The sequence below is a fragment of the Juglans microcarpa x Juglans regia genome, chromosome 5D (assembly GCF_004785595.1).
Source record: "Juglans microcarpa x Juglans regia isolate MS1-56 chromosome 5D, Jm3101_v1.0, whole genome shotgun sequence".
NCBI classification, from domain to species: domain Eukaryota; kingdom Viridiplantae; phylum Streptophyta; class Magnoliopsida; order Fagales; family Juglandaceae; genus Juglans; species Juglans microcarpa x Juglans regia.
In genome coordinates, this window is record NC_054602.1 from 18,367,564 (window position 1) to 18,389,397 (window position 21,834).

At 36.7% G+C, this 21,834-nt stretch overlaps 1 pseudogene; it reads right to left on the minus strand.

Moving 5' to 3' along the window:
- Positions 1-7,581: 7,581 nt before the first annotated feature.
- On the minus strand, positions 7,582-13,812 carry LOC121265764 (annotated as a pseudogene).
- Positions 13,813-21,834: the final 8,022 nt, after the last annotated feature.

Sequence of the window (21,834 nt, forward strand, 5' to 3'; positions counted from 1 at the left end):
ATGATTTCTTACCTTCCTATTTCTCTACGAAACCCCAGCTTTCCTAAACCCCAACTTCAATCGACTCAAAATGGCTCATCGAAGTTCTGCACAACCTTATACTCAAGATACCCCTTCATCTGCTCCAGAATCAACCATCTAGAGAGACGTTCCGCACTTTAAGGGCTTCGAATGGTGCTCCATTCTCACCCCTAAGGACCTTCCTAAGTTACAGAGTTCATACAGGATACCTGAATCCGTGACTCTTGAACTTCCCAGTCAAGGAGCAGTTGACGAGGAAGGCTTCACTAAGAAAGTAGCCTTGCCAGTTTGTGCCTTTTCCCATGGCTTGACCGCTTGAGAGTTCCTAGCCGTTATTACATCAAAGGCTCGATCGGCAACATCTGCAGTTTCCGCACATGTTCTGGATGCTTAGCATGTTTTGAGTCTCGCCATTCCAACACCAAACAATGGCAAAAAAATTTGTTTTCCTTTCAAGCCAAGGTTGGCAATTTCCTAATGGTGAAGCCTTGAGGGGCGAATTCCCTATCAACACCAACTGGCATAGGGTACCAGATGACAAAGATGTGGTAGTCAACCTGTTGGAGCGAGAGCAAGCTTGTGTAGATATGGTCCTTGCCTCGGTTTAGGAAAATGAGGATGCCATCTGGACAAAAGTCCATTTGAGCCCAACAAATATTGATTGCTTCCTGGTCATGGCTTCTCGCTCAAGTGTGAAAGGCTGTTTGTTTTTTACCAAAACTATGATGCCTCTTAAAAGAGGCGTGCTCCTTCCCCTGCTCAGAAAACAAGCAAACACACTCACCTAGAGCGTTCTACCCTTCAAGAGAAGCCTAGCAATACTCTCGTGCCACTGCCGACTCAAGGCCATAGTGATACCCAGATTCTTACCCATGCTGGGGAGCCGCCTTCATCCACACCACTTCCTGCCACCAGACCTCCAACGCCACGCGAGACCTCCCCTGGTGTTTAGGGACCTGGCCACTGCTTTTAACTTGGCTAGGTGCTTAGCGACTTGGCCACTGCTTTTGATTTGGACCTCCCTTCTCGGGAGTTTGGTGCCTTGGCCTCGTCGCCCTCCTTTGAGCTTTTAATAATTCTTCGATCTGGTTTGGGAGAATACGGAGGAGATGGCGAGGCGAATATCTGTGCTACCTTGTCACAATTGCTAAAAAGAGTTGTTTTGCCAAGTGACCAAGGAAAGAATTTGATTTGCAATGGAATTGAGAAAGATGCAACAAGGTAGTTGGGTACAAGATTGGTCCTTACGCCAAAAGCAAACCACATAAATATTAATATAAAAATACAAAGGTGGGGGAATTCCAACAATTCACCAACACAGATCCACGACTCTTGTCAAAACAGCAAGTCACCAAAAGTTTTCATAAAGTTGGACAAGGAGGTTGAATTAATAAGATAAGTAAGGAAGTGAAAAGACAAAATATAATTATAATTTCTTTTCTCAAAGTCCAACTCTAAAAAGGTTTACAAAAGTAGTGGTTTTCCTTCTTATCTTTTTCCCAAAAGAATTTCAAGGATTTAGAAACATTTAAAAGAAAGGGACATAATTTAAAATAAGCGAAGTCAGGACCATCTTGCAGGGAACTCATGGAATGATCTTTCCAAGGAAGTACTAAGTATGAGTGTAAAAAGACCTAAGTAATTGGAAGAGCCAAGTCAATAACACCTTGAGAGTGAAATCCACATATAGATACACCTACAACATTCGCAAGAGAGGAGATTTAGATTATTTTGTCGACTCCTACACACGTCGATACATATCCAAGTGAACAAGTTGATATCGTAGGTAAACCAAAACACAACTTGATCCACAACACTCAAATAGTTGAAAATCCGCACATCCAACCTATGGTAGGCATAAGCTTTAAAGCCCAATACCATCTCATCTGAAAGTATAAATGCACCAATATTTCTATCCCGAAATCAATTACTTGACTACTCAACACCCGAAATCGACTAGTATTTATCCTAGCAGTACTAAACTCAATATCATCCCCCACTAAAGTCCACCCAAAAGTTACCGAATCTCACCTCCAATACATCTTGTAAACCCAATCCTACTCTCAAAATAACTTGATCATATTCTAAACCATCACCCAACTACCACATCCATCCTCTAAACTTATATCCTCAAAATCGACAAGAATCATTTTCTAAATCTGCACCATCATCCTTAAATTTGATAAGAATCGATTCCAAAGAAAAAACCTGCCAACCCTATACCTAGGGCTAATAATAACCATTCTCCGAACTAAATCAATACCTTCAAACCTCATAGAGAAACACGCTTCTTGTAAATCTCCACTGTCAATAACTTAACTTTGATCAAACCCCATTTTTAATGGTTACAGACTAATTAACTTCCAATTGATCAAGCTTGCATGCCAAGTCTACAGAACTAAAAACTCAAATCTTACTATAAATCAATCCTTAAAGTCTGCAATTCTGAAACCTTAAAATCATATAAGAATAATTTTTTTGAAGTCTGCAAAATCGATGACCTTAGATAAAAACAATCGTCTCTTGAAGCTTTCAAAATCTAAAACCTTAAATGATATCAATTCATTTCTTAAAGTCTGAAAAATCCTAAAACTTAATGAAATTCTCATAAATCTTTTCTTAAAGTTCGTTGAACTTACAACCTCCTATTCCATAAACTAATTTAATAAATTCTATGGAATCTAAGGCCTCAATTATCCTCAGTGATTTAAAGCTATTCCCCACCTCAGTTGTGACTTCAGTTTCTACTACAAAGAGATAGCATAGACCATGTTGCTCCCTTCAAGCCTCGATATTATAAAAACAAACCAAATCGCTAAGATTTCAGGTACACTAAATTTTCATACCTATCAAGCCTCGATAGTATAAAAACAAACCAAATCGCCATGTCTAACTCCCCAAATTCTCAAGCCTATAGTACTAAGATTGAAACCTAAAATCCTGGTATTGTATGTAATTGACTTGTGGATTTACTCAGAGCCGAACTGCTCTGATACCACCTGTGGCGCCCTCAACCCCTCGTGTGATTTGGTGGAAGTCGTGACATCGGGATGATGACCACACAGATCACACACTCCCATCGCCATGTGCAAGTGTGTGCAAACATGAGTTAATGTGTGCAGCAAAAATAGCGCAACGGATAGATATAAGGTAGTCAAAACTAAGTATCAGAAAGTTTTAAACTTTACAACCGAAAATAAAAACCACCAATGGATTATACATTTATCCTACTGAAATAATGGAAGGGAAACAAGGCTCAACAACAAATACGAGTACAATCCCAAGCCTTCACTCCTCAGGACGGGCCGGTCCCTCTTGCTCATACTCATTCTCTGCATCAAAGTCTACAGGTCCATAAAATGGAATCGTAGGTAGGAATACCACAGTGAGATTTCGCAATCTCAACATGCAACAACCAAGAGATTAAGTAATGCATCCATACAACTAACAAAGTATGACAATCATACAAGCATAAGACCACAATATCCATTTTTCCCTTTCCCAAAAATAACACATTTAAACATAACACTCACGCAAAAAACCCCTTTGGCCCAAAACACAATCATTTATTATGCATGCACCATGGTCTATCCTATGGACCATGTGCACACCCTGGCTCCCTTAGTCACACCACGGGTAACGTCTGTGTATGTGACTTTGTAAAAAGCGATGCCCAGCTCCGCACCTGACGCGTTTGTGACCAGACATCCTCTAGCCCCCACTGGCAGAGGTGCTACAGAGTCATGCCATGAGTGTTACCGTCCTAGTCGAGCCGACTGTCGCCTAGCGACAGCTTAGGGGACGTGACTCAGTTTTACATGCTCCCGAGTAACTAGAGGACTTTCAGCAAGATAATGCCCCTTCTCGGCTTAAGGTCGGGATCCACATAAAGTCCATACAATCATTTTATTTATGCATGCACCACGGTCTCCAATAGGGACCATGCGCACACTCTGGCTCCCTTCGTCACACCACGGGTAACGTCCGTGCATGTAACTTAGTAACGAGTGATGCCCAGCTCCATGCCCAGCGTGTAGGTGTCCAGACATCCTCTAGCCCCTGCCAACAGAGGAGCTATGGAGTCGTGCCAAGAGCGTTACCGTCTTGGCAGAGCCAACTATTCCTTGACAACAGCCTAGGGGGCGTCACTCAGTTTTACACCCTCCCGAGTGACTAGAAAAGCTCCATCGAGATAATACCTCATCTCGGCTTGGGGTCGTAATATGCACGCACCCATAAAAATATTACCAAGACATGAAAACCAGTTTTCAAATCAAGCCACATGGCAGAACACAATACAGTTAAATAATCAAGACATATATTAATATAGGTAAATATGCAGATGCATGCAGGTAGTATATTGGATGACATGGCATAACACACATTAGACAATATATATCATCACAATAGTCAGAAAGTGCACAGTTTAACAAACCCAACTACACGCATAATCTCATCCTCCATCCTACCCCACTCCCAACCACTACTATGATTATCAATCTCAACACTTCACGGGGCCCAAGGTCCATCTCAACACAACTAGACTGCAAACAACGTTAGTGATAAATGGATGTCATAATCCCAAGGGTCGCTTTGGAGAGTTACTTACAGTGCTGACAAGCAATTTCTGGATGATCAAGCGCGTTGTCTAAGGGGTCCAGCGAGTGTGCATGCACGTTGTGTGGCAGAACGAGTTGGCAGTGGCGCCGCATGATAATAGAGGCAAAGTTGGACAAATTAATGGAGACCCACGGTAGGGAAAAAGCTTCAGGGTGATGAGACTGGCAGAAAGGAGGGTGGAGAGGACTCACGCAGCGGAGAGGGTGGTGGTGGGTGGATGAGCACTGTGAACAGTGGCTGACCTGGGCAAAACCTAAACCTACAGGGTTGGGAAAGTAGTGGATGGCGAATATGATGAGTTTAAGAGGGTGACTGAAGAGGACTCTCGCGATGGATGTTAGTGGTTGGCGGCGAAGTAGAACCCTAATAGAGGAGATCTAGCCTTTGATTGGATGAAAGGACATGGCTTGTCGCGCATGGTGCGAGGTGGAGGACGGCATGCATGGCTCACTGCAGCAGGATGAAGAAGAGGAGAGGCTAGGCGGGAGGGGGCTTGTGCGGCGTTGGGCAAAAAGGATTGAATAAGGGACTTAGGGTTCGTCCCTTCCTTTAGTCAAAACGCCTAGCATAGAAGAAAGGGGTTGGGCCCCTTGTTTGTAACATATGGGTACACCCCCACGAGTTGGGCCTGAAATAGAATTTTCACTTAAAACAAAACCCACTTGAACATATATGACACAACTTCACCAAAGAAAACACATAAACCTCAAAACTAACCCACTACGCAAAAGGCCCAAACCAAAAATATAAATAAGATAAAATACAATAAAATAGAATAAACCACAATAAAATAAAAACAAACACTAATAATAATAATGAATAAATTAAAACACTAATATTGGGGGCTTACATCTCTTGAGATGAAGAAGAATTTGTTTTGCCATTGCTTGGCATGAGAGTGACGTGGCTCGAGACGGGCAAGCCTGAATTTTGATCGGGATTGGAAGATGCAAATGTTCACTTGGATGGCACGAACTATATAGGTGAACATGAACTCCTGCGTGGTTAGATTTGGATATTCCTCCCTTGTAGGCTCCAAGAATATGATGTGTCACGCCACTCAACATGCCAGAAGAATCCACCAGGCGTAGGGGTTCAACTGCGCAGAGGCCAGACCTAAGAAGTCCAAGAAGTCGCTTACCAGGCTATAAAAAGGGAGACTTAGACCATAGGAGAGCACGCCAATGTACAAAGCCACTTTCTTGGAGTTGCCCACTGAGTCAACAGCGGTGCAGCCGACCTCGGGAGGCTCCAAAACCGCTAATTTTGGGATTGAGTGCATCATCCGCAGGGCACCAAGAGTGGACTCATTGAAGGAGGGAGGCCTATTGCGAGAGGCATTTCTCGAAGCCATGGAAGATACCTAGGAAGAAGGTAGTATGGTAGGGGTGGTGATGCAAAAGAGAGGAGAAGCTGCTGAAGGGAGAGTATACAAAGGTCGAGAGGGTGTCGCGACGGGAACTGGAGAGAGGAGTAAATAGGGTAAGGGTGATGGTTGGAGACCCCAGTAGGAAATGTGATGGGACATGACGAGGTGATAGTTGCGCATATTCCCGAGACTGCTTAGGATATTGTCCCCCGAATAATCAGACGCATTAAATGCGTCCGAGAGTGGCCTCCCCTGAGGTCAGACCCTAGTACTTGGCGCAGTTGGCCGCATTAAATGCCATGTCCCATCGTCTCGACAAGGAGAATAACGACCATGATAGGCGAGTTTTTCGGGGAACCAGGCACAAATAAAAGCAGTCCCGTGGCATAAAGGAAAGAGAGGTATTTGACAGGCAAGACTCATCCTTTCCGTTCTTAGAGACTAAGCTCTCACAATAACTGATTTGCGCATCAAAGGCTAATCCTAGCCACCCTTTCCTTCCTTCTCTTGTAGGTGTTGGATAGCAATTACAGCAACGGCTACAAGACACACCTTAACAGTGAGTTGCACTTTCTTCTACTTAATTTGGCCTTTTGAATGATGTAATTGTTCTTGTAAATGAAAATAGCTAAAAATTAAAATTCTAGCTGGGTTTGGTGGCCAAGACTACGTTCAAAATAGAATTGATAAAAAGAATGATTGGAAATAATTTCACCATTTTATCCTTCTTCTCAATCATTGTCTTATTCTATTGTCCTCTGTTTCCACTTGTCACTTTAACCTCTATATGCTTTAATAAAGTGTTTTATGCTTCTAAATGTCAGAGCAGTTTAACAAGGAACTCTCTCTTTCTGGTAAAATCCCCTCAGGCCACTTCAATACTGCATTTGAATTCAGATGCTGCCAACACTACTAAAAGCCTTGCTTTTGATGGTGTCTTCATCACATTGTAAAACATTGAACTAGAAAATCACAGGTGGTATTGCGTGATCATGTTAAACAAGATGTACCATCGTCATTGGATCCTGCTGCATTGGCAAGCTAAGTTCCATGGCTTTCAGCTTTGTTCTCAACGGTCTGTGGGCAGTGTATCTGTAAAGTGTATGATATAATCCTATTGTATTAAGTGTAAAGAACGTATGATATATCTGTTTGATTATTAGTATTTATAAATTGTAGGTGGGGACAAAAGTCATTTTTATTTCAACTGAAATAGATAATATCTATTTAGTATAAAATATGAAGTGTTTTGATAATTTCACTAATCAATCTAATTATTTTAATATACACAGTAACTATAATATTCAATAACATCTATTTAATGTCCTAATTGTAGTAGACATTTGCTGGATAGATAGATACACCTAATTGCCATTTGCTAGACTAAAACCTTTTCAATGACAAAAATCTTGAGCATCCGCATTAACTAGGTTTAAGTAAGGGTATATTCACACACACCCCCACATACTCACACGCACACACCCAACCTCATACACCCCTGCACGACTTAAAGTTAAGAGATTGTCATTTTTTTCTCTTTATTTTAGGGCTTACATTTTCTTTTTTGAAAAAAAAAAAAAAAGACCCTACTAACACTAACTTCATATCAATACATTGCACCGAACATAATTCTACTTTAACGACCGTGAATCAAAGAAACTGTTACTTCATTGACAAAAATGGCTCCTTCGCTGGTTGATGTGTCTTTCCCATGGCTACTACCCTTCAAAGCAAATGCAGGTTGTTGTGGAGAAGGAAGAGGTGTGTCATTACCCAACATTGCAATGACTGTTGACATGTTCGGCCGATCTGTTGCATATTCTTGCACGCACAAAAGCCCAATTTGAATGCATCTTGCAACTTCATTATCAGGGGTTTTGTCAACCAGTGATGAATCAACTATTTCCATGGCTTTGCCTTCTTTCCATAACTCCCAAACCTACAATTAAACAGCATGTTCATGTGTTTAGGTTTAAATAATACAAGACAAATTATTTGCATACACTTGTACTTACATGCCCAATCAAGTTTGAGGAGGGATCATCGTGAAAATAAGTACTATTCCTTTTGCCAGAAATAATCTCTAGTAGCAAAACCCCAAAGCTGTATACATCTTACTTCACTGAAAATAGTCCACGCATCGCATACTCCGGAGACATATAACCACTGCAACAACGTAATGAAATTATCACAGAACAGAACTAAAATGATATGATTAATGTTTTACTAAAAAAAAAAAAAAGAAATTGTATTGTACTATAAATGTATCCTTAATTTGTAGCACACTTACTATGTTCCGACTACACGATTTGTATTTGCTTCAATTTGGTCCCCTGACTCCCCTTCAACAATTCTAGCCATACCAAAATCCGCAATTTTTGGATGCATTGCATTGTCAAGTAGAACATTGCTGGCCTTTATATCTCTGTGGATAATCCTTAATCTTGAGTCTTGATGAAGATATAAGATCCCTCGAGCAATCCCACAAATAATATCGAAGCATTTGCCCCAATCTAATAATGACCTTTTTGTTCCATCTAAATGAAGAGATAACATATATTTAGATGATTTGCTTGGTAGGTATGCTGAAGCTACAAGAAGAAGCAAGATCAAGAAGCATATGTGAAAAGAAGAAATACCAAAAATGAAAATGTCCAAGCTTCTGTTTGGCAAGTACTCATAGATTAACATCTTTTCTTCTCCCTGAACGCAATAACCAAGAATCCTCACAAGGTTCCTGTGTTGAAGTTTAGCAATGATTGCAACTTCATTCTTGAACTCTTCAATGCCTTGTTCTGAGTACTTTGATAGCCTTTTCACTGCTATTTCCTTTCCATTGTATAAGCAACCCTGAAAGCAAACACCAATTTCAACCTCGATCAACATTCAGAATGGAATTACTGATGCATTGCACACTCATAAATTGAATTTTTGGAAAAGGAGAGAGAGAAGCAATAATGGAGTCAATAACTATTTAGAAGGAGAGGACATGGTTCTTCGGTTCTTCCAACAAGACAGCGAGCTGGCTAGCTTGATTTTTATTTTTTTGCTCTTTTTGTTTGTCTGGGGTTGTTTTTGATGAAATCAAAATCATAAATTTAAGCAAAAATCTAATACGTAACAAGATGTAATATTAGATTGATTCGTAAGCTTATTTGTGCATAATAAAATTCTAAATTTAAAAAGAAAAAATCTCAACGACCTGAACGAGAAAGGTCTACGACTCTAGTCTCTACCTGCTTCAATCCAGGAAAATGCTACTTGGCTGCTGGACGGGTTCGAGTATATTTATATGTTTTTTTAAATATTTTTAAATTCTTAAAAAATTAAAAAAATATTGTAATTTATTGATAATTAGTTTTTTAACCATTAAAATTAAAAAGTTAAAAAATAGAATTAAATACATAACAAAAATGAAGGAACAAGACCATAAGATAAACTATATATTATTATTACTCATGCAGTTATATTTATTTGAAAATTGTTATTCGGTTAGCACAAGCGACCAATTGCTAAACAGCCTGTGGCCTATTAGCACATCACCCACATCTCCAAAGTGGATATCATCGGTTCGACTTCCCACATCAAATTTTTTATTTCATTTTTATTCTTTTTAACCTTTTTTAAATAAAATTTATTTTTCACTTTCAAAAATTAAAAAGAAAATTCCTTTTTCAAAATTTCAATGCACATGATCCTCCTTGACACCCTTTTTTGAAAAATTCTACTTTCAAGTCGTTGTGTAAAACATAATTAGTAAAGTATTTAGATGACATAATTTGATTTAATATGTAAATTTTAAAATTTAAATATTATAAATTAAATTTTACTATTTAAATGATGTAGATAGTATGCTCTATACACGACCAATAAAATAGCTCCAATAGAAATACCAGGATATATAATAGAAAGTCGAATGAAATACCCTAGCCTCTATGTCTATTGGGTAAAAATTGTTTTATCAAGAAAAATGTTTTAATTATAAAAAGATTCTACAAAAATAAATCTATAAACTGACTTGACTTAATGTTATACATTAAATTATAAATTTTTTTATTTTAAAAATAGATATAATATATTATATATATATTAATTTATAAATATATTTATATAAAATCTCTTTATAACTCATGGATCAATCAGTACATCTAGATTAGAAAAAAATCACAAACAGTCAGCTAAGTTGTCCCTTTCGTGGTTGTGTTTCCAAACATCCACTAATCCCTGCTGCGAATTAATAAATATGGGCCCATATCACCTTTTTTTTTTTTTTGGATTATGGGCCCATATCACTTATTGGATCAACTGTCCCTTTTTTTAATATTTTTTTTGTCTATCTATTATTGTTTACTCTAATAAGATTTTTATTGAAATTTTCTACCCATTTTCTCATATTGCAATTTTACAATAATGCAATTTTGAATTAAGGGATACATGAAAAAAATTTATTAAATACTAATATTTCTCATTAATTTTTTGACAAAATTTGAGCAAGGGTCAATTTGATATCCTTTTTCTTTTCTTTGTCCCCCTAAAACATGTCTCATTGTAGCTTCATATCTGATTCGAAATAGAGCAATGCTACTCTGCACTTATGTAGCACTGCTCAAGTGTATCGCTAGTTTATTTTCAACTTTTTATTTTTAATTTTTCTTTTTACATTTTTTTAATATATTTAAATATTTTTTAAAAAAGAAAAATACATCGATATATTTAAAATTATTTTCTTAATCATTAAGTTAAAAATGGCAAGCGATACAATTGAGCGGTAGACTTTGGACGGCAAAATAGTATCTCTTCGAAATATTATTTGTTGAGTTGGTTTGGCATATTTTTGCAAAAACAGTCAGTGGCAAGTAAAATTAATAAGTAAATATCAATACTTTCATCTAGATTATTATATTTGAGTTAGAGTATACTCAAAATTAGGGGTGCTACCCGCCCCTTACGGGGAGGAGCCACCCCTTCCCCGCCCCCTGACCCCTCTTGGGCAGGGGTGAGGAATTTTTCCCCGTACCCACCCCCGTCCATGCAGGGGCGGGGTACCCCCTCCGCTTGCCAGGATGCGGGGGTGGACCTCCATCCATCTGCCCTCACGCTCTCGCTACTATGCCTTAAGCCCAGCTCAGTTATCTGGGCCCTAAATTGCTCAGAATCTGTTTTTGGGCCACTTTAGGCCCATAATCCATTTTTGGGCCAGAATTTAAATAAAATAATATATATTTAAAAATTGAAAAGAAAAAATATATATATAGATAGAAATATTAACTATATACTAAGTTTCAACTATTAACTAATTAAGTAATAATCATCACTAAGACACTAAGCTATAAGCTATTACAATTTACAGTTATAAAAATTAAGAGAGCTAACAAACTATCACAATATTACAAACTCCTCTAAAAATATTAAATATTACAAATTGTACTATTAATTATTGTAGCAACATTACACTTAATTGTAAATTAACAAAATCATATCTTTTCAATTTGATCAATTCGGACTGGCGTTGTGGAGATGAGTTCACTGAAAATCAAGATCATAAAAATTAATAAATTATAAAACCTGAAATATTAATAAGTTAAAAATAAAACAAATTAGAATTATAAAGTTACAAAGATAAAACAAAAATTCAAAAAATTAAAATACAAAATATTAAAGTACTAACCAAGATGAGAATGAGATTAGGCCATTGGAATTTGGGATGAAGATGAGGCAGATGAGCATAGATCATTCATTAGAAGTTGGCATATGTATATTGAGAATATAAAAGCTAAAAAACATACAAACAAAATAATTAGATACTAAAATATTATATAAAATTATAAATGCAGAAAATAATTAAGGGACAAATTGTGCAAACCATGGCAATGGTAGGTCCAGTACAAAATCATACTACATCGGAGGTAGCCGTAAACGTCGTCTCATGTATCATTATAACAATTAAATTTGAAATGAAATTAATGAATACCAATTAAATAAAAATAAATAAATTAACAAGAAATTAGAAAATGAAATTAAAAATAAATACCAGATCCAGGCTGATCACCACCCTCCTCCTTGACATTGATCTCCTCATACTCAAGAACATTCGAAACTTGAATTGGAGTTTCTTTGATCCAATTTTGCGTGCAATTCAAAGCTTCCACAGTGGTAGGAGCTAATGAACTTCGAAATGAACCCAATACACGCCCTCTAGTGCTAAATGCCAACTCTGAGGCTACAGTGCTAACAAGGATGGCCAAAAAACTGCGGGCTATCTCTCCAAGAATGGGATACTTCACGGCATTCACTTTCCACCAACTTAATATATCGAAGTCTCGTGAAAATAGTAGATGTTTCGCTGCTAAGTATATGTCTATCTCTGACTGAGCCTCTACAAAACTTCGGATGAGGGGGGTCTGCTAAAACCTCTCACCCCAGTCCAATCTACATCTTTTCCCAACGGATCCAATCTCGACTTTTGGAACCTGGGGAGGGGGTAGGTGTAGGTGTAGGTGTAGGTGCTGCAGTATTACCACCCCGCAGGATGGTAAACTCATCAAATAATCTACTAAGTGTTTCTCGAACCCTTGTTGCAATAAACTCCGCCCATGTTTGCCCGTACGCAAGGCACAATCCAAATATCATGCCATCCACCTTAAACTTCGGGTTAAGGACGACAATTACATATAACAAAATATTAGCACTAGTAAAATCTCCCCAATACTTTCATATTTTATCCTCATAACCAATGCTATCTCCCGCAGCCTAATATGACCACTCATGACCATGTCATCTAATTCTTATTTTACCCTACATATTTGCTAATAGAATTGATGGGATATAAGGTACAAAATTTCAGTTAGGGTTGTGGTGACCTCGTAAAAAGCCTAAAAAACTCTATAAAAATAGATACAATTTTTCAATCATCATTTACGAGTTTTTCCAATCCCTCGTGATCATCAAAATATTTAACTTATTAGATATCTTCGTCACCCAATAATGTAAATGTCAGCTTATATTCTTGGGCCGCCTCCAACATAAAAAGTGTTGGATTCCATCGTGTAGGCTTATCAGTACAAAAGCCATTATTGGATGTTAGGCCCGTAGACCTCACAGCAACCTTGAATTTCTCCAATCTCGAAAGAGAAGATTTCACCCATCTCACAATAGTCCTGGCTTGAGCAATCATGTCATGAAGATCTCTCCAACTATCAGTGACAATAAAATTTAGAATATGTACCGCATATCTCACATGCAGACACTCACCACCCATGATTGTCTTATTTGCCACTCTAAGATAGGTCTTCAGATGTCCCACTACGATATCGTTAAACGAGGCATTATCAATTGTGACTGTAAGAATTCAAGTCAGCTTCCACTCTTTTATTGTGGCCTCCAAGGCCTTCCTCATTGTCTCACCCTTGTGATCGGTTATTTGAAATTTTTTTATAATTTTCTTATGCAATATCCAATGACAAGCAACAAAATGAGCAGTTAAAGATATATAATTAAAAATTTTGGATTGATGTCTAAGTATTTATGGTTAGGCAAACAAATTGACTCGCCAATTCACCCCTGAACTTCTTTTTTTTAGACCAAATATTTTTTTTTTACATCATTTACCACCGTGTGGTGAGAAAGAATATTAAACATTGGTTCTAAGTAGCACAAGAATACGCTTGAAACTTTTCTCCATCAACAACTTGAAAAAATAGCTCGTCCATGATGACCATACGAGCTAGGTATCTTCTACGCTCATCAGGATCATACTTAGTATACCTCCTCAAAGTTGCATCCCTACTAGTCCCATCCGCCATTTTTTGAAGTCTAATTTTTAGCATAGATTGGCTCATCTCTCGTAATGATCTTAATATTAGACTTTTTTTGCATTGTTCTTCTAAGTGCACCTTTAATTGTGAGATGCCATCTTTTCCTATAGTGACATCTATAAATTTTTCCACAATGGTTATACTTGTATTTGGGTTATTGGGGTCACCACCTTCTAGTTTGGTAAAATGAGTCCAAACTATAGAAATAGGTTTATTGTTGGACTTGGGGATGGATAAGGTGCCGTAGGGGTAGGTATAGGGATACCCTGGGCCTAGAAAGGAGAGCTCACACTAGAATATGCTGTCATATCCATGAACTAAAGCAAACAAGAAATATGCAATTATTATAGCAAATATAGCAACATGCCAAACAATTAACATCCAAACATTAACATATATATTGGAAGTTGGAAGATCAAACATCAAACATAAAAAAAAAAATGAAATACCCAAATTAAAAACATCAAACATAAAAAATGAAATACCCAAACTAAAAATATTAAACATAAAAAAAAAAAATGGTCAAAAAAGGGGAAAAGAATTGTATAGAGATTAAATGCAAACCAACCTCAGAAATTAATATTCCTTGAATGCTGAAACATCAATGAAGATTCATTGAAAGAAATGTGTGTGTCTGATCAATTTGCAAAACTTTGGAAACCCAGAAACTTGAGTACTACGAAATCATTATATGAATGTGTCGGGCAAGCTGGTGTTTTGCATGTTTCACTAACAAAAGGGTTTACAAAAAAAATAGGATATCAATTGAAAATTTAAATGAAAAGAATTTCCCATTATCGAAGCTAAATATGATGTAGGTGTAGCGCAAGAAGCAACCAAAAGAGATGCATCACAAAGTATGCTTGATGTAAAAAAGTAACGATATTGCCCTCTAATCAGAAGAATTGTGGATGCAAAGAATCAAATCAAGCTAAAGTGAACAACCAGGACACCGCCACCTTTATTTCCCATTATTGAAGTAAAGAAGATGTAGGTGTAGTGCAAGAACCAACCAATACAAATGCATTATTACAAAGTATGCTTGATATAAAAAAGTAATGGCATTGCCTTCTAATCAGACGAATTGTGAATGCATGTTTTAATAACCAAATGAAGTTAAAGTGAACACTTGGAACAATATTTGCTGCCCTTATTTGTCAGTTTTATTTTTCCCGAAATACTATGTTCACTGCATCTTTAGTATCAGGTTCCTCACTTGAAAACCATGCAAGAGACAAGGAGGCACAAGAGATTCTATTAGTCAGGTCCAAGGTTTTTCCCCAAATAAATAACTACAAGTCTACAACATGCATAATAAACCTAACAAAATAATGGATATATGGCATTCTTGGGCAATCTTTACTGTGCTTTAATTTAGGGTTCCAATCTAAATCAATTAGCCACAAATCAACTCATCAATGATCAAAATTCACACATTACATAATACAAAAAAATAAAAAAATAAAAAAAAAAAACACACGGATAGACTCACACGACTACACATCGTTTAGTAATCAACAATTCAAACCACATGTACAATCAAGTCTTCACAACACATAATTTTAAGTACCATATAAATTATATATATATATGCTATTGTCCGATTGGGTCCCGAAAAAAAATTTATCCTCTTTCTTTTTTTTTTTAACTACTTAATGATTAAGGAAATGTTTTTTAGTGATGTAATGATTTTTGTTTTTTAAAAAAAGTATGTTTAAAAGTATAAAAAAATGAATGAAGAAAATAAATAAATAAATAAAACCTTTTTGTTCTTGTCGGGAGCCGTCTCGTGCTACATCATTGATTTACATACAAGTTTTTGTTCTATTTAAGTATATAATTACAATAGTGAGAAGTTTATATGAACTTAAAAGTGAACAAAGAAACATAAACTTTACATACAAGCCAACGTCCTATTTATTGGTGTTATTCCACTTGCTGTATACTGAGTTATGTTTTTTCGGTTGGATATACATGCTCTTCTACGGTTTTCTTTGTACGGGTTCAGGCATGTTTTTTGGTTGCCATTTGAGAAGTTGCGGAAGTCGTAAGTTTTGAAAGGAAGACCTGAACAATTTTTTTTTCAGATCTGGGTTTTTTGTTTCTTGTTGATGTATATTGGATTTTGTTTATTTTTTTTTTGCATATAACCTCACACTGTGGTACATGTGGCTTTGGAGAAGTTTGATTGTTTTATTGTACTTTTAATTTTTTTTTTTGTCGTTCTTGAAAAAAAATTGTCCTAGATCTCCCGCGGCCAACAACCCCAATCGTGACCTATTGATGACCGTCCAAAGGAAAATCCTTTAAGGTGACACATTTGATTCACTTTCTATTATAGTTTTGAAAGGGTTTCGATTTTCTCCAAGTAACGTTACCTATTGATGTTCAGTTTGGTTTTTTTCCTTTTTGGTCAGTACATCTGTTCGTTGCTTCTCTCTCTCTCTCTCCTAAACTGCGAGCAAATCGAAAGATTTCCCTGTTGAAGTTATGAAAATCGGAAGATTTTATTCACTGTGATTGGGTTTTTTTTGGTGTGATGTATATCCGTATGGATTTGTTTGATTTTGTTGGGGTTATTTTCTGTGAGTATTGATCCACTTGATCAGATGCGAATATGCAAATATGGTTTTTATTCTGTTTGGATTTTTTTTGCTGTCATGTGTTATGCATATGATGTGATTATAGCGTAAGAGACTCACTCTGCAGCACTGAGAGAGAGAATAGGAAGCATACCTAGCACTGCATTCAAGAAAAAGAAGCAATTCGAAACCTACGGAGATTTTTTTTTTTTTTTTTTTTGAGAGAGCGAGAATAGAGAGAGCACAAACATATAATAATATATATTTGAGTCGGTTTCAGTCTGTGGAAGGGATAAGATCGTAAAGGTAAAAGGACGATAATATTTAGGCGGTGAAGCAAAATGAGAAACAGAAGTTGTAATTTAAGAATACAAAGAAGGGCAAAATTGGAAACAAAAATATTAGAAGAAATTAAGTCGGCAAACAAAGGAAGAAGAGTAGAAAATTGGAAACAAATGGAGGGATAAAAACGTAAAAACAGCAATAAATGAAAACAAATGAGTGATAAAAGCAAAAAAGTTGTCGGCAAAAGAGAAGGGTAAAATTGTAAAATTACCAACAAGATAACGGAAATAAGGACAGAAATGAAAAATAAATATAAAAGCAGAAGTAAAATCAGAAAAAAAAATATTAGACGAAGATACTGTTTCTCAAACATTCGCGCGTTATATATAAGTAGATATATGTTTGATTATTAATATTTATAAATTGTAGGTGATGAGGAAAGAAATGGCCCTTTTCTAGGGGACAAAAGTCATTTTTATTTCAACTGAAATAGATTATATCTATTTAGTATAAAATACGAAGTGTTTAATCAATCTAATTATTTTAATATACAGAATAAGGACAAGATAGATAGATGCACCTAATTGCCATTTGCTAGAATAAAACTTTTTTAATTAGGAAAATTTTGAGTATTCGCATTAACTGGGTTTAATTATGTTTCAAGGCATAAAGATGATAAATATTTAGGCCTCATTTGCTTTCAGGAAACATCTCATTTTATCTCATCTTATTTTATTATTACAATTTTTTTCAAATTTTTACACAAAATAAAATAAACAATTCAACTCCCAAAATAAAAATAATATTAAAAAAATATATTCTAACAATATTTTATTCAATTTTTTAACTTTAATCTTAACTCATCTCTTCTCATCTCATCTCTGAAAACAAACGAGCCCTTAGCTTCTGTACTAGTTTTTAAGTAAGGGCATATTCACACATACCCCCACATACTCGCGTGCACACACAAACGCACCCTACACGCGCACACTCACCCATCTACACACACCCACACATGGAGATGCTCACATGTACACCCACACACATATTAGGATTGTTCATCCGAGTCAGATTTTTTTTAGCCCAGTCCAAAATCTTAGGAATTAGATTCTAGTTCTGGCCCGAAACAATCTGGGTTGCAAAATCTAGGTACAACGGGTACAATTTTTTTTTTGCCTTCAATTTGAATGTTTTGATTTATGGGTTTCTTTGTATTCCTGAAACAGAGCGATTTGTTGGTTCTCTACATTCAACGGCTTATTGGCAGCACTCTTCACCAAAACCCCGTATCCTCCCCAATCCCCAAATGATTGCCAATACCAATTTCGCTCCAACCTGCAAAGTCTTCTTATCTTTTCTTTTTGCAGAAAAGCACACTGGAAGCTTCAAGTTTCGTCCGCGTTGATCGAGCCTGACAGTGGGAAGCTCAAGAAGCTTCTGGTGGATGAGCCTCTTAGAGATTTGAAGAAGAGTGATGCCAAGAATTTTGCTCTCGGAGATTGATATTCAATGGGTCCACGTGCCTAAAAAAATAAAAACCAGGTTTAACCCTAAACCTCGGGTTTTAAAACATCCAAATTCATTCGGGTTCTGGCCTTGGTTTAACACGGTTTGGGTTTGAAACCTGGGTTTCAGTTTGGGTATACCCAAGTTTCCGGATCAAAACCCAGATGAACTTTCCTAGCACATACACACACAGACACGCACACATACACGTATATATAGAGGTTTGAAAGGTATAATACTTGCAATAGTAGAGTTTATTGCAAGATTAATTCAATATTCCATACTTTAGGTTCATCTCTTATATCATGTTGTTCTTCCACCTTGTTTGTCAATCTTGTTTTGAGTTCCAGTGCTCTTTCTATTAATGTAAAAGTTATTGTATTACCATTTTCTAATAACAAAACTTAGTCCAATTAAATTGTAATTAATTATAGTTGAGTTCGAATAGACTTTGGTTCGAGAATGGATAATAGAAAGTAATGAAATTGGACAAATTGAAAGTTGGGTAGACCTAATATGTGTTAGGATGCTAGCTTGAGTTTGGTTGGAACAAAAATTACAGGATTGTCGATTTTACTTTGACTTGAAATTTTTTTTTAGATATCTAAGATAAAGTTAAAGTATGTATAGATTGATATGCACGACTTTTAAAGTTAAGAGATTTTCTTTTATTTTAGGGCTTACATTTTCGATTTTGAAAAAAAAGACCCACTAACAATAACTTCATATCAATAGATTCCACCGAATAGAATCCCACTTTAACGATCGTGAATCAAAGAAACTGTTACTTCATTAATAGAAATGGCTCTTTTGCTAGTTGATGTGTGCTTCTCATGGCTACTACCCTTCAAAACAAATGCAGGTTATTGTGGAGAAGGAAGAGGTGTGTCATTACCCAACATTGCAACGACAACTGACATGTTCGGCCGATTCGTTGCATATTCTTGCACGCACAAAAGCCCAATTTGAATGCATCTTGCAACTTCATTATCAAGGGTTTTGTCAACCAATGATGAATCAACTATTTACATGGCTTTGCCTTCTTTCCATAATTCCCAAACTTACAATTAAACAGCATGTTCGTGTGTTTAGGTTTAAATAAATAATACAAGACAAATTATTTGCATACACTTATACTTACATGCCCAATCAAGTTTGAGGAGGGATTATCATGAAAACAAGTACTATTCCTTTTGCCAGAAATAATCTCCAGTAGCAAAACCCCAATGTTGTATACATTTGACTTCACTGAAAATAGTCTACGCATTGCATACTCCAGAGACATATAACCACTGAAAATAGTCTACGCATTGGTTTGTACTACAAGGCCCCGTTTGAATACAAAAACGGTTTCATTTCATTTCATCTTATTATTACAATTTTCTCACATTCTCACACAAACTATAATAAACAATTTAACCTTTTCAAATTTTAAAACAATAAAAATATTAAAAAATAATATTCTAATAATATTTTATTTAACTTGTTTTAAAAAGTGCAAAAGAGACGAAGAAACCGCTTTAAAAATCATGTTTTACTTACCCTTTATCTTCCTTATTATGAATCAATACACAATGGAAGCCACAATAAGCAGTATTACTGCAATAGAAATCACAAGAATCACCAGTTTTCCCTTATTCCGAAGAAGACCATTCTTCTTTGCATATTGAGCTAAGACAAAAAAAAAGGTGGAAAACTCAATCTTTATATGCGGTTCATGAACCTGAATCTTCTTCGACTTATCATTTATTTTCGTAGATAAAATGAAATGAGATGAAATGAGTTGAGATTAAAGTTAAAAATTTGAATAAGAAATTGCTAGAATATATTTTTTTAATATTATTTTTATTTTGAGATTTAAAAAAAAATGAATTATTTATTTTATTTTATGTGAAAATTTAAAAAAATTGTAATAATGAGATGACTTGAGATGAATTGTAAAAACAAGACCTTAAGGCTGTATTTGGATGTTAAGCTGAGCTAAATTGAGTTCAATTGTTTATGAATAGTAGTGAGTTGAGTAGTGAAAGGAGTTATGTGGGATCTATCTAAATTAAGTTTAAAGTGTATTTAGATGTTAAGATGAGTTTAGTACTTTTTTAAGGAAAGTTGAAGAAGATTATGAATTCTACGTATAAAGATGTATCAAGTTGAAAAAGGTTGTGGGTCCCACGTATAAGAAAATTTTGAATTGAGATGAATTTAATAATTTGAGAGTTTGATATTTAAATATTAGGCATTGCTGCTCTGACAACACTGTAACACCCCGTATTTCAGTGTATTTTTACTGAAGGATTATTTTTGATTGTTCAAAAATTTATCCTCTTATTTTAAAATTGGTTGGATTTTTAGTAAGTTTATTTCTATAATTTTAATTTGGTGAAAATTATTTTTATGTGCTTTCCAAGTATTTATTTATTGTTATGCATTTAAATTACTTTTAATATTTAAATTAATTACCGTGGGATTTAATTATTTCAATTTGACTTTACCATTACGTTTAAATTATTTTATTTAACTTGTGGTTTTAAAATCGTCTCCGTTGGATCTTTTTTGTGACCCAAGTTATGAGGATTGGACCTCATTTCTTTTCCCTCCTTTTTTCTTTCCTTCCTTTTTCTTTTCTTTCTTTTCTTTTTCTTCTTTATTTCCTCTCCTTCCCGCGTGCTCCCTCTCCCTCCCTCTCTCTCCGTCCGTTCTTCCTCACCGCCCAGCCCGCCGCCGTCGCGCCGCCGTGCGCAACACCGCCCAGCCGACCAGCTCCCCCTCCCTCCGGCGACCTCACCTCCCAAACCTCAGCCCCTACCTCGCCGCCGGTAGCCCACACGCCCCCCACGAAGCTGCGGGCCACCTTCACGCCAGCGCCGCCGTGAGCCGGCGGTGGCCCTCACCGCCCAGCCCATTAGCTTACCCAGCCGCCGGCGACCTCACCCCACCAACCTCACCTCCATCCGTGCCGCCGTTAACCACCAGTAGCTCTTCGAAGCCGCGGCACTCTTTTCGCCGTTGCGCCGCCGTCGCACCACCATTGGCCACCATCTTCCTACCACTTCATCCCCGACCTCTTGGCAACCCATTGGACCCAACCCCAGCTCCGATCCGTCACCGGTGAAGCTCCACCATCTACATTTCCGATTTGGGCATTTTGGTCTTCTACCGCCCATTTCGCCGCCACCCACGGCAAACCACCGCCACCATTGGCTTCACCGACCTCTCTAGGCCCTACCCTACCATTTTTGGGTCTTCGTTTGTCCTCGTTGAAAAGTGGGTATCTGTGACCCACGGCCACAGTGTATTTTACACTGTGGTGTTGCTCAGAAATCACCACTTGCAACTTCGAGATCCTCCGGAAATTATTATATTGCACTGTAAGTATTTTCCTTAAAGAACTTTCGTGATTTAAATATATTTTTGCACTAACACATATTATCTATGAATTGGTTTGTTTTGCCGGACTGAGTCCGAGGAGTTTCGGGGGTCGGATGGATTGTGGACGGAGTTGTGTGTTTGTTTGCATTATGAATTGTGGTTGTTGGTTGTTGGTTATGACTTGTTCACGTACATCGCATATTGCATGCATGATCATGTTTGTAAAGAAAACTGGGTTTTCGCATGATTGCATACATGTTCATGTGTT